The following is a 12,110-nucleotide window of genomic DNA, read 5'->3' as shown; positions in this document are numbered from 1 at the left end:
ATCAGGTAAGCATAAATTTCCTTTTCTTTTACAAGATACGATGAGTCCACGGATTTCATCCTTACTGGTGGGATACAATACCAAAGCTATAGTGTACGGATGAAACGGGAGGGACAAGACAGGAAACCTAAACGGAAGGCACCACTGCTTGGGGGAAAAAAAAAAAAACAAAAAAAAACACACCTTTATCCCAAAAACAGCCTCAGCTGAGGCAAAATTAACAAAATGGGTAAAATTTAGAAAGAAAAATAAAGTTGCATCTTTGCAAATCCAACCAGCAGGAGTATCAGTTCCTATCTTACTAACACATGCAAAGAGAATGACTGGGTTGGGAGGGAAGGGAGGAGCTATTTATACAGCGCTACTGTGGTGCTCTTTGCCTCCTCCTGCTGACCAGGAGGTGAATATCCCACAAGGATGGATGAAATCCGTGGACTCATCTTATTTTGAAAAAGAAATATAGTTTTGCTAGCCTACATCACTGGCCACCTGTTCAGTAATAAGATTTACTAGGCAAATACCAGCCAAAATATGGTGTACATTTTTTTCTTGGCAGTGAGAGTCCACAAATTCAATCATTGCCTATGAAAATTACATCACACCCAACAAAGCTTTACAAATCCCTCCCACTACCCTTTTAGAAGTTCAAGCCGAGGAGACGCAAAAGTATAGAGATGCAAAGGGTATAGAGGTGCCAAACACTGCCGCCACTACAACAATACAGGGAGGGTTTGTGGTAAGCATAAAATGTTCTAATGGCAATGAGAGTCCAAATTCATTCATTGCCTATGGGAAACTAATACCCAAGCTGTAGAGAACATGTAATGAATAGGGGAGGGAAAGGTAGGTAAGGCAGCCCTAAGAGATAGGCACCACCTTGGAACAGCTTTCTCCCAAAGGATGCCTCTGCTGAGGTTAAAACATCAAATCTACTTCAAGGTCTCTGACTCAGATTAACTAGAAATTGGTGGAGGAAGACTGCTTGGCTCTGATCCAGGAGCATCAGCCTGTGACTCGCTGGAGGTGGTATAAGGTCTGGCGCACCTATGACTGACGATCAGTCTTTTTTTAATGTCCTGGTTAGATTCAGGGCCGTGTTTAAGCTTGTTGCTCCATAAAGGGACAGTCAAGTAAAAAAATAATAAAAAAAAATGTATGCTTACCTAAATGTATTTCTTTCCGGTCCACTGCTTGAGTAATTACTATTGGGAATGTCACTCCTGGCCAGCAGGAGGCAGCAAAGAGCACCACAGTTAAACTGCTATGTATCACTCCCTTACCCACAACCCCCAGTCATTCGACCCAAGGGAAATGGAGGAAAAAAAGGAGTAACCACAAGGTTTAGAGGTGCCAGAGGTTAAAGTCAAAAGAACAACTGTCTTAAAATAAAGGGTGGGGCCATGGACACACCATAACCGGAAAAAAAATGATCAGGTAAGCATAATTCCCCCCCCAAGATATGGTGAGTCCACGGCTTGAGCAATTACGGTTAGGAACCAATAACCAAGCTAGAGGACACGGATAAATAGGGAGGGAGAAGACAGGCAGTCCTAAACAGAAGGCACCACCGCTTGAAGAACCTCTCTCCCAAAAGAAGCCTCAGCCAAGGCAAAAGTATCAAATTTGTAAAAGGTATGTAGAGAAGACAAGTTGCAGCCTTGCAAATTTGTTGAACAGAAGCTTCATTTTTGAAAGCCCAGGAAGAGGCAAAAGCTCTTCTGGAATGAGCTGTAATTCTCTCAGGAGGCTGCTGTCCAGCAGTCTCATAAGCCAAACGAATTATAACTCGTAACCAAAATGAAAGTAGTATCAGTAGCTTTCTGACCTTTACGTTTCCCAGACAAACGGACAAAGAGCAGGGGACTGGCGAAAAACATAATTTATGTAAGAACTTACCTGATAAATTCATTTCTTTCATATTAGCAAGAGTCCATGAGCTAGTGACGTATGGGATATACATTCCTACCAGGAGGGGCAAAGTTTCCCAAACCTTAAAATGCCTATAAATACACCCCTCACCACACCCACAATTCAGTTTAACGAATAGCCAAGAAGTGGGGTGATAAGAAAAAAGTGCGAAAGCATATAAAATAAGGAATTGGAATAATTGTGCTTTATACAAAAAAATCATAACCACCACAAAAAAAAGGGCGGGCCTCATGGACTCTTGCTAATATGAAAGAAATGAATTTATCAGGTAAGTTCTTACATAAATTATGTTTTCTTTCATGTAATTAGCAAGAGTCCATGAGCTAGTGACGTATGGGATAATGACTACCCAAGATGTGGATCTTTCCACACAAGAGTCACTAGAGAGGGAGGGATAAAATAAAGACAGCCAATTCCTGCTGAAAATAATCCACACCCAAAATAAAGTTTAACAAAAAACATAAGCAGAAGATTCAAACTGAAACCGCTGCCTGAAGTACTTTTCTACCAAAAACTGCTTCAGAAGAAGAAAATACATCAAAATGGTAGAATTTGGTAAAAGTATGCAAAGAGGACCAAGTTGACGCTTTGCAAATCTGATCAACCGAAGCTTCATTCCTAAACGCCCAGGAAGTAGAAACTGACCTAGTAGAATGAGCTGTAATCCTCTGAGGCGGAGTTTTACCCGACTCAACATAGGCAAGATGAATTAAAGATTTCAACCAAGATGCCAAAGAAATGGCAGAAGTTTTCTGGCCTCTCTAGAACCGGAAAAGATAACAAATAAACTAGAAGTCTTTCGGAAAGACTTAGAGCTTTGAAATATTATGTTGAAGCTACTAACAACATCCAAAGAATGCAACGATTTCTCCTTAGAATTCTTAGGATTAGGACATAATGAAGGAACCACAATTTCTCTACTAATGTTGTTGGAATTCACAACTTAGGTAAAAATTCAAAAGAAGTTCGCAACACCGCCTTATCCTGATGAAAAATCAGAAAAGGAGACTCACAAGAAAGAGCAGATAATTCAGAAACTCTTCTGGCAGAAGAGATGGCCAAAAGGAACAAAACTTTCCAAGAAAGTAATTTAATGTCCAATGAATGCATAGGTTCAAATGGAGGAGCTTGAAGAGCCCCCAGAACCAAATTCAAACTCCAAGGAGGAGAAATTGACTTAATGACAGGCTTTATACGAACCAAAGCTTGTACAAAACCATGAATATCAGGAAGAATAGCAATCTTTCTGTGAAAAAGAACAGAAAGAGCAGAGATTTGTCCTTTCAAGGAACTTGCGGACAAACCCTTATCTAAACCATCCTGAAGAAACTAATATTCTCGGTATTCTAAAAGAATGCCAAGAAAAATGATGAGAAAGACACCAAGAAATATAAGTCTTCCAGACTCTATAATATATCTCTCTGGATACAGATTTACGAGCCTGTAACATAGTATTAATCACAGAGTCAGAGAAACCTCTTTGACCAAGAATCAAGCGTTCAATCTCCATACCTTTAAATTTAAGGATTTCAGATCCTGATGGAAAAAAGGACCTTGAGACAGAAGGTCTGGTCTTAACGGAAGAGTCCACGGTTGGCAAGAGGCCATCCGGACAAGATCCACATACCAAAACCTGTGAGGCCATGCCGGAGCTACCAGCAGAACAAACGAGCATTCCTTCAGAATCTTGGAGATTACTCTTGGAAGAAGAACTAGAGACGGAAAGATATAGGCAGGATGATACTTCCAAGGAAGTGATAATGCATCCACTGCCTCCGCCTGAGGATCCCGGGATCTGGACAGATACCTGGGAAGTTTCTTGTTTAGATGAGAAGCCATCAGATCTATTTCTGGAAGTTCCCACATTTGAACAATCTGAAGAAATACCTCTGGGTGAAGAGACCATTCGCCCGGATGCAACGTTTGGCGACTGAGATAATCCGCTTTCCAAATGTCCATACCTGGGATATGAACCGCAGAGATTAGACAGGAGCTGGATTCCGCCCAAACCAAAATTCGAGATACTTCTTTCATAGCCAGAGGACTGCGAGTCCCTCCTTGATGATTGATGTATGCCACAGTTGTGACATTGTCTATCTGAAAACAAATGAACAACTCTCTCTTCAGAAGAGGCCAAGACTGAAGAGCTCTGAAAATTGCACGGAGTTCCAAAATATTAATCGGAAATCTCACCTCCTGAGATTCCCAAACCCCTTGTGCCGTCAGAAACCCCCACACAGCTCCCCAACCTGTAAGACTTGCATCTGTTGAGATTAGAGCTGCAACAACTAATCGTCATAATCGATAATAATCGATTATGAAAATAGTTGTCAACGAATCTCATAATCGATTAGTTTGTTTGCAATTAGTTGGTCTGTGCACAACACCAGCTGCTTCACTCCAATGAACTCCTGCATATGGTATTGTGTTTTATAATTATGTCCTTAGCCTAAAGGACGTCTACAGACATTTTACTTTTCACTTTTTCAGGACAGTATACGTTTACAACTACCCCTGGCTTATGTGCAACCCAGATATAAAATAGTCATCATTTGGATTGGTTATATTAAATCTGGGGATTTGGAACTATGCTTTTCAGGATATGGTGCCAAGCTTCTTGTTTACACCTTGCCCCTAGATTGATGGGAGTTATTTAAATTGATGTGCACTATTATCTGTTTGCACAATTATTAGCGTATTGCTGATTATATGTACTGTATAAATAAATGTCTAAGGCTTTGTCCTGTTATTGATATACAGTCCTTAGCGCTTTTGATTTTGTTTTTTATTGCTTTTTTATATTTTTAATAAATTGTGATAATATGTACCAGATTCAACCTTTATAAGTATATCTTTGTTATTTTTAGAGCGGACTAGATATTTCCCTTAACCTTATAGCTGGTTATTTATCATTGCATATAGATATTCAAGATAGTTTTATGTTAGAATGAAGTCAAGGGTTACTTTATTGAGAGGCCCCTTGCCAAGGTAGAAAACGCGTAGCATTGGTGAAGAGCTAACAAAGATAAATATCCCACTTTGGTGAAATTGGCAAAACCCTACTTATGCACCTCAACAGCCTTTTCTCTGATGCAGGAAATGTAGCTGCAAACAGAGAACCAGCCTTAGCCAGAAGCATGTGGACATGTTGAGATTTTTGCATTTCAATGCAAAGTTTCTGAAAGAGTGAACAACAGAATGTTATTAACAGTGATAGTCTAAGTCTTTCTAGTTCTACCTCTTTTCAAACAGTTTGTGGTTTTGTTTTGTTTAATTATAAAACTGTGCTCTGCTGCTTAAAAATTGAAGAAACAGTTGTGTTAATGTAAAGTTTTAGTCTGAAGTTTATATTTGTAACACTCATTATGTGGATTTTATTTAAAACATAGAAAACTATTATTGATTCTCTTTTTATCCGATTAATCGAAAAAATAATCGGCCGATTAATCGATTATGAAAATAATCGTTAGTTGCAGCCCTAGTTGAGATTATAGTCCAGGTCGGAAGAACAAAGAAGCCCCCTGAACTAAACGATGGTGATCTGTCCACCATGTCAGAGAGTGTCGTAAAATCGGTTTAAAGATATTGAGATATCTTTGAGTAATCCCTGCACCATTGGTTCAGCATACAGAGCTGAAGAGGTCGCATGTGAAAACGAGCAAAGGAGATCGCATCTGATGCGGCAGTCCTAAGACCCAACATTTCCATGCATAAGGCTACCAAAGGGAATGATTGTGACTGAAGGTTTTGACAAGCTGATATCAATGTTAAACTTCTCTTGTCTGACAAGGACAGAGTCATAGACACTGAATCTTATCTAGAAACCTAAAAAGGTTACCCTTGTCTGAGGAATCAATGAACTGATTGGTAAATTGATCCTCCAACCATGAACTTGAAGAAACAACACAAGTCGATTCGTATGAGATTCTTCGAAAATGAGAAGACTGAGCAAGTACCAAGATATCGTCCAAATAAGGAAATACCAAAACCCTGTTCTCTGATTACAGAAAGAAGGGCACCGAGAACCTTTGAGGCTAGGCCAAACGGTAGAGCCACAAAACTGGTAATGCTTGTCTAAAAAGAGAATCTCAGACACTAAAAGTGATCTGGATGAATCGGAATATGCAGATACACATCCTGTAAATCTATTGTAGACATATAATGCCCTTGCTAAACAAAAGGCAGGATAGTCCTACAGTAACCATCTTGAATGTTGGTATCCTAACATAACGATTCAATAATGATAGATCCGGAACTGGTCTGAAGGAATTGACCTTCTTTGGTACAATGAAGAGATAAAATAAAACCCCAGCCCCTGTTCCAGAACTGGAACTGGCATAAATACTCCAGCCAACTCTAGATCTGAAACACATTTCAGAAATGCTGAGCCTTTGCTGTGTTAACTGGGACACGGGAAAGAAAAAAATCTCTTAGCAGGAGGCCTTAACTTGAAGCCAATTCTGTACCTTTCTGAAACAATGTTGTGAAACCAGAGATTGAGAACGGAATTGATCCAAATTTCTTTGAAGAAAACGTAATCTGCCCCATACCAGCTGAGCTGGAATAAGGGCCGCACCTTCATAGGTACTTAGGAGCTGAATATAGGTTTCTATAAGGCTTGGATATATTCCAAACTGGAAATAGTTTCCAAACTGATACCGCTCCTGAGGATGAAGGATCAGGCTTTTGTTCCTTGTTGTGAGGAAAGGAACGAAAATGATTATTTACCCTGGAAAGAAAGGGAAAGCAAAGTTGACTTAGAAGACATATCAGCATTCCAAGTTTAATCCATAAAACTTTTCTAGCTAAAATAGCTAGAGACATATACCTGACATCAACTAATGATATCAAAAGATGGTATCACCAATAAAATTATTAGCATGTTAGAATAATAATAATGCTATAAAATTATGATCTGTTACTTGTTGCGCTAAAGCTTCTAACCAAAAAGTTGAAGCTGCAGCAACATCCGCTAAAAATATAGCAGGTCTAAGAAGATTACCTGAACATAAGTAAGCTTTTCTTAGAAAGGATTCAATTTTCCTATCTAAAGGATCCTTAAATGAAGTACTATCTGCCGTAGGAATAGTAGTACATTAGCAGGAGTAGAGACAGCCCCATAACCTTAGGGATTTTGTCCCAAAAAACTAATCTGTCAGATGGCACAGAATATAATTGCTTAAACGTCTAGAAGGAGTAAATAAATTACCCAAATTATTCCATTCCCTGGAAATTACTTCAGAAATAGCATCAGGGAGATAAAACACTTCTGGAATAACTACAGGAGATCTAAAAACCTTATTTAAACGTTTACATTTAGTATCAAGAGGACCAGAATCCTCTATTTCTAATGCAAATAATACTTCTTTAAGTAAAGAACGAATAAATTCCATCTTGAACAAATACAAAGATTTATCAGCATCAACCTCTGAGACAGAAACCTCTGAACCAGAAGAACCATTATCAGTATCAGAATGATGATGTTCATTTAAAAATTCATCTGAAAAAAGAGAAGTTTTAAAAGACTTTTATGTATACTAGAAGGAGAAATAACAGACATAGCCTTCTTAATGGATTTAAAAAATAAAATCTCTTATGTTATCAGGAATACTCTGAAAATTAGATGTTGACGGAACAGCAACAGGTAATGTAACAGTACTAAAGGAAATTTTATCTGCATTAATAAGTTTGACATGACATGCAATACAAACAACAGCTGGAGAAACAGATACCAAAAGTTTATAGCAGATACACTTAGCTTGGTAGCTCCAGCACTGGGCAGTGATTTTCCTGAAGTATCTTCTGACTCAGTTGCAACGTGGAACATCTTGCAATATGTAAAAGAAAAAAACAACATATAAAGCAAAATTGATCAAATTCCTTAAATGACAGTTTCAGGAATGGGAAAAAAATGCCAGTGAACAAGCTTCTAGCAACCAGAAGCAATAAATAATGAGACTTAAATAATGTGGAGACAAAAATGACGCCCATAATTTTTAGCGCCAAAAAAGACGCCCACATTATTTGGCGCCTAAATGCTTTTGGCGCCAAAAATTACGCCACATCCGGAACGCCGACATTTTTGACGCAAAAAAACGTCAAAAAATGACGCAACTTCCGGCGACACTTATGACGCCGGAAACAGGAAAAAAAAATTTGCGCCAAAAAAGTCCGCGCCAAGAATGACGCAATAAAATGAAGCATTTTCTGCCCCCGCGAGCCTAACAGCCCACAGGGAAAAAGTCAAATTTTTTAAGGTAAGAAAAAATGATTGAAACAAATGCATTTATCCCAAATATGAAACTGACTGTCTGAAAAATAAGGAATGTTGAACATTCTGAGTCAAGGCAAATAAATGTTTGAATACATATATTTAGAACTTTATAAACAAAGTGCCCAACCATAGCTTAGAGTGTCACAGAAAATAAGATTTACTTACCCCAGGACACTCATCTACATGTTTGTAGAAAGCCAAACCAGTACTGAAACGAGAATCAGCAGAGGTAATGGTATATATAAGAGTATATCGTCGATCTGAAAAGGGAGGTAAGAGATGAATCTCTACGACCGATAACAGAGAACCTATGAAATAGACCCCGTAGAAGGAGATCACTGCATTCAAATAGGCAATACTCTCCTCGCATCCCTCTGACATTCACTGCACGCTGAGAGGAAAACCGGGCTCCAACTTGCTGCGGAGCGCATATCAACGTAGAATCTAGCACAAACTTACTTCACCACCTCCATCGGAGGCAAAGTTTGTAAAACTGAATTGTGGGTGTGGTGAGGGGTGTATTTATAGGCATTTTAAGGTTTGGGAAACTTTGCCCCTCCTGGTAGGAATGTATATCCCATACGTCACTAGCTCATGGACTCTTGCGAATTACATGAAAGAAATCCTTATCGGCATGAAAAAGACAAGGGGAATGGCAGTGCAGAGTTGAGAGTTCCGAGACTCTTCGAGCAGAAGAGATAAGAAACAAAGCCTTCCAAGATAACAACTTAATGTTTATGGAATGCAACGGCTCAAGCAGAGCCAGCTGTAAAACTAAGAACAAGGTTAAGGATCCAAGGAGGAGCAACAGACTTAAAAACACAGGCCCGATTTTGACCAAGGCCTGACAAAAAGATTGCACATCTGGCACTTCCGCCAAACGTTTATGTAGTAAAACTGATAAAGCAGAAATCTGACCCTTCAGAGTACTGACTGACAATCCCTTCTCCAGGACTTCCTGAAAAGATACAATTCTAGGACTTCTAATTCTACTCCAAGAGTAGCCCTTGGATTCACACCTATTAAGATATTTACACCATATCTTATGGTAAATCTTTCTAGGTAACAGGCTTGCAAGCCTGAATCATGGTCTCAATGACCAACTCAGAAAAACCATGGCTTACACAGAATTAAGCGTTCAATCTCCAAGAAGTCAGCTTCAGAGAAATGAGATTTGGATGAAGGAAGGGACCCTGAATCAGGAGGTCCTTCCTCAGAGGTAGACTCCAAGGTGGGAGGGATGACATCTCCACTAGGTTTGCAAACCAGATCCTGCGAGGCCACGCAGGGGCCATTAGAACCACCAACGCCCTCTGTTTGATACGAGCAATGACTCGTGGAAGGAGAGCAAACGGAGGATACAGGTATGCCAACCTGAAAACCCAAGGAACCGACAGAGCATCTATCAAAACAGCCTGCGGATCTCTTGACCTTGAACCGTACCCTTGGCGTTCTGATGGGACGCCATCAGATCTAACTACGGCACCCCCCATTTGAGGACTAAGCTGGAAAACACCTCCAGATGGAGTTCCCACTCCCCGGGATGAAAAGTCTGTCTGCTCAGAAAATCAGCTTTCCAGTTGTCTACTCCTGGAATGTGGATGGCAGAGAGAGAGATAGCAATTGTGGGTCTTTGCCCTCTGAAAAATCTGAGTAACCTCCTTCATGGCTAAGAAACGCAGAGTTCCTCCCTGGTGATTGAGGTAAGCCACAGAGGTTATGTTGTCTGACTGGAACCTGATAAACTGGGCTGAGAACAACTGAGGTCAAGCCAATAGAGCATTGTAAAATCGCCCTCAACTCCAAGATGTTAATGGGAAGAGTAGACTCCTCCCAAGTCCAAAGGCCTTGAGCTTTTAACGATTTCCAAACTGCGCCCCAGCCCAACAGGCTGGCGTCCGTGGTCACGATCACCCTGGAAGGTCTCCGAGAGCATGTGCCCTGAGACAGATGTTCCTGAAAAATCCACCATGGGAGAAAATCCCTCGACGACTGATCGAACTATTCTCTGAGACAGATCTGCATGGTCGCCATTCCATTGTCGGAGCATGCCCAACTGGAGAGCTCTTAAATGGAATCGAGCAAAAGGAATTATGTCCATGAAAGCCACCATCAGACCGATTATCTCCATACATTAAGCCACTGAAGGATGAGCAGTAGCCTGAAGAGGAGAAAGGCAAGTGGAAAAGATTTTGTTTTTCCTGACCTCTGTCAGAAAAATTTTCATCAATAGAAAATCTATTATGGTCCAAGAACACTCCTGTAGCAGGGAAAAGGGAGCTTTTTCCAGATTCACATTCCATCCATAGGAAGGAAGAAAAGAATATATTGAGATTTTGCTTGTTGAAAAAATGGTGCCTGAATCAATATGTCATCCAGGTAGGGTGCCACAGCAATTCCACAAGAACGGATCACTGCCAAAAGAGCCCCCAGGACCTTTGAAAAATTCTGGGAGCCGTGGCTAGACCAAATGGAAGGGCCACAAACTGGAAAGCTTTGTCCAGAAAGGCAATTTCAGGAATCTTATGGCCCCTGTGAATAGGAACATGAAGATATGCATCCTTTAGGTCTATGGTTGTCATGAACAGACCCTCTTGTACTAAAGGAAGAATGGAGTGTATAGTCTCCATCTTGAAGGATGGAATTTTGAGAAACTTGTTTAGACACTACAAGTCTAGAATGGGTCAGAAAGTTCCCTCTTTTTTGGGAACCACAAATAGGTTGGAGTAGAAAACGAGATCCTGTTCCTGCACTGGAACTATCACTTTCTGGGAGGAAAGATGATGTATACATTTCAAGAACGCCTCTATCTGGTATGCAGATAATCTTAAGAGAAGGAATCTGCGTCTGGGAGGAAAAGTCTTGAATTCCAATTTGTAACCCTGGGATACTATGTCCACAGTCCAGGGATCTGGAACATTTCATATCCAGGCTTGAGAAAACTGAGATAGTCTGCCGCCGCCCCCCCCCCCACCTGATCCCGGATCAGGGGCAAAGCCTTCATGACTATTTGGAATCAGCTGCGGGTTTCTTTGATTGTTTCCCCTTGTTCCAAGACTGATTGTTCCTGCATGGAAGAAGGGGAAGGCTTTCCTCTGAAGTTCCGAAAATATCGAAAATTACTCTGACATCCTTTAGGCCTATTCTTATCTTGAGGTAGAAAAGACCCTTTTCCACCCGTAATAGAGATAATTTCTGCCAAACCAGGTCCAAACAAGGTTTTGTCCTTGTAAGTAATCGCCAGAAGCTTGACTTTAGAGGAAACGTCCGCAGGCCAGGATTACAACCATAACGAATTTCAAATGCTATACAGATAAGGTAGATGTTAAAAACAACAAACTGTACAGAATTACTAGAATAAATAGAGCACAATACTCCCCTCTTGAATGACCGCAGCCTTCCATCAGTCTCTCCCAAAAGACTGTTGATAGATTAGTGGAATTTGGATGTAGAGGCGCTGATCTTTTATCCTTCTGTGTGTTGCTTTGCACACTGAAGAGAGAAACTTGACTTGTGATTTGCAGAAGTTAACACCAAATAATGTGCAGTATACTTACTCCGAAAATTTCAGAGTTCAGTCTCTTCACATAGATTTGTAGCCTGATTTTCCCATATTGAGAATTTGACAGATATCTGCAGACAATAGAAATTACACTGCAAGCTATTGTATCTCACAAATTATATAAAGGGCAGTATACTCACTCCGAGTAATTCGGAATCCGGTTCCTCACATGTAGTTTGTAGCTTAAAAATACTTCCAAAAAAGGCAGCAGAGAAAAATACTTGTAACAAACAAATATTTATTAAAACTGGTTGATAAAAAGCTCTTCTTTTGGCTCTACGCGTTTCTACGCGTTTGCTGCCTTAGAATTTTACAGGTGTATTTATACAGGTAATCAATGTTCCT

General features: G+C 40.2%; 1 pseudogene; it reads right to left on the bottom strand.

The window, feature by feature from the left end:
• LOC128649105 (RNA-binding protein EWS-like) overlaps window positions 1-12,110 on the bottom strand; it is a 94,938-nt pseudogene that overhangs the window by 12,944 nt on the left and 69,884 nt on the right.

The sequence above is a fragment of the Bombina bombina genome, chromosome 2 (assembly GCF_027579735.1).
Source record: "Bombina bombina isolate aBomBom1 chromosome 2, aBomBom1.pri, whole genome shotgun sequence".
NCBI lineage: Eukaryota > Metazoa > Chordata > Amphibia > Anura > Bombinatoridae > Bombina > Bombina bombina.
The sequence above is the reverse complement of the archived record's forward strand: the minus strand, read 5'-3'. Positions and strand labels throughout refer to the sequence as shown.